The sequence below is a fragment of the Engystomops pustulosus genome, chromosome 5, assembly GCF_040894005.1.
Source record: "Engystomops pustulosus chromosome 5, aEngPut4.maternal, whole genome shotgun sequence".
NCBI lineage: Eukaryota > Metazoa > Chordata > Amphibia > Anura > Leptodactylidae > Engystomops > Engystomops pustulosus.
In genome coordinates this window covers 207,358,732-207,361,219 of record NC_092415.1, presented here as the reverse complement: position 1 = coordinate 207,361,219, position 2,488 = coordinate 207,358,732, and positions in this window count along the sequence as shown.

Genomic DNA, 2,488 nt, shown 5'->3' with positions numbered 1-2,488 from the left:
AGTGTCTGAAGTAAAACAGTTGTAGTTGCTCATAGAAACCAATCAGATCTCAGCTTTCATTTTATAAACTGATGAAGGTAAATGAAAGCTGATCTCTGATTGGTTTCCATCTAGAATAGTTCTGATCTCAATCACTTCCGATAAATCTCCCCCAATGCGTTTGCTTTGCATTTTGAAACGTTGGACAAAGCTCATCAGTTATGCGTAAATGTGTTTTCTATGTGGCAACAAGTGTTTTGTCTGTTACAGAAATAATAATCATTAACAATGGAAACACGTGGGCTTAGTGGCGCGCTTGGTCATATGATGGTTTTCTTGATTCATTTTTACAAATGTGCTTCATAGCGCAATGCAAAGCTGTCATGTGAGCTCCCCTCCAGGTGTTTACTTTTGTATGCAGGTGTATTTGGATGCCTCCTGGTGTATTCAGGTGTGAACAGGTGCATTTGGATGCATTCAGCAGTGTACAGGTGAATTTGGATGCCCCCCGGTGAGTACAGGTGTATTTGGATGCCTCCTGGTGTATTCAGGTATGTACAGGTGTATTTGGATGCATTCAGGTGTGTACATGTGTATTTGGATGTATTCAGATGTGTGCAGGTGTATTTGGATGCAGTCAGGTGTGTGCAGGTGTATTTGGATGCAGTCAGGTGTGTGCAGGTGTATTTGGATGTGTTCAGGTGTGTACAGGTGTATTTGGATGCGTTCAGGTGTGTGCAGGTGTATTTGGATGCAGTCAGGTGTGTGCAGGTGTATTTGGATGTGTTCAGGTGTGTACAGGTGTATTTGGATGCGTTCAGGTATGTACAGGTGTATTTGGATGCGTTCAGGTGTGTGCAGGTGTATTTGGATGCAGTCAGGTGTGTGCAGGTGTATTTGGATGTGTTCAGGTGTGTACAGGTGTATTTGGATGCGTTCAGGTGTGTGCAGGTATATTTGAATGCATTCAGGTGTCTACAGGTGTATTTGGATGCGTTCAGGTGTGTACAGGTGTATTTTGATGCATTCAGGTATGTACAGGTGTATTTGGATGCGTTCAGGTATGTACAGGTGTATTTTGATACATTCAGGTGTGTGCAGGTGTATTTGGATGCGTTCAGGTGTGTGCAGGTGTATTTGGATGTGTTCAGGTATGTACAGTTGTATTTTGATGCATTCAGGTGTGTGCAGGTGTATTTTGATGCATTCAGGTATGTACAGGTGTATTTTGATGCATTCAGGTGTGTGCAGGTGTATTTGGATTCGTTCAGGTGTGTGCAGGTGTATTTTGATGCATTCAGGTGTGTACAGGTGTATTTGGATGTATTCAGATGTGTGCAGGTGTATTTGGATGCAGTCAGGTGTGTACAGGTGTATTTGGATGTATTCAGATGTGTGCAGGTGTATTTGGATGCAGTCAGGTATGTACAGGTGTATTTGGATGCGTTCAGGTATGTACAGGTGTATTTTGATGCATTCAGGTGTGTGCAGGTGTATTTGGATGCGTTCAGGTGTGTGCAGGTGTATTTGGATGCGTTCAGGTATGTACAGGTGTATTTTGATGCATTCAGGTGTGTGCAGGTGTATTTTGATGCATTCAGGTGTGTGCAGGTGTATTTGGATGCGTTCAGGTGTGTGCAGGTGTATTTGGATGCAGTCAGGTGTGTGCAGGTGTATTTGGATGCAGTCAGGTGTGTACAGGTGTATTTGGATGTATTCAGATGTGTGCAGGTGTATTTGGATGCAGTCAGGTGTGTACATGTGTATTTGGATGTGTTTAGGTGTGTACAGGTGTATTTGGATGCGTTCAGGTGTGTGCAGGTATATTTGGATGCATTCAGGTGTGTACAGGTGTATTTTGATGCATTCAGGTATGTACAGGTGTATTTGGATGCAGTCAGGTATGTACAGGTGTATTTGGATGCAGTCAGGTGTGTACAGGTGTATTTGGATGCGTTCAGGTGTGTACAGGTGTATTAGGGTGCAGTCAGGTGTGTACAGGTGTATTTGGATGCAGTCAGGTGTTTACAGGTGTATTTGGATGCGTTCAGGTGTGTACAGGTGTATTTGGATGCAGTCAGGTGTGTGCAGGTGTATTTTGATGCATTCAGGTGTGTGCAGGTGTATTTGGATGCAGTCAGGTATGTACAGGTGTATTTGGATGCAGTCAGGTGTGTACAGGTGTATTTGGATGCAGTCAGGTGTGTACAGGTGTATTTGGATGTGTTCAGGTGTGTACAGGTGTATTTGGATGCAGTCAGGTGTGTACAGGTGTATTTGGATGCAGTCAGGTATGTACAGGTGTATTTGGATGCAGTCAGGTGTGTACAGGTGTATTTGGATGTGTTCAGGTGAGTACAGGTGTATTTGAATGCATTCAGGTGTGTGCAGGTGTATTTGGATGCTTCCCGGTGTGTGCAGGTGTATATGGATGTACCATTGTACAGTTGTCCGGTTGAATCCAGGTGTAATAATGCAGGGACCTAGAAGGACTCGGGTTCATGGTGGA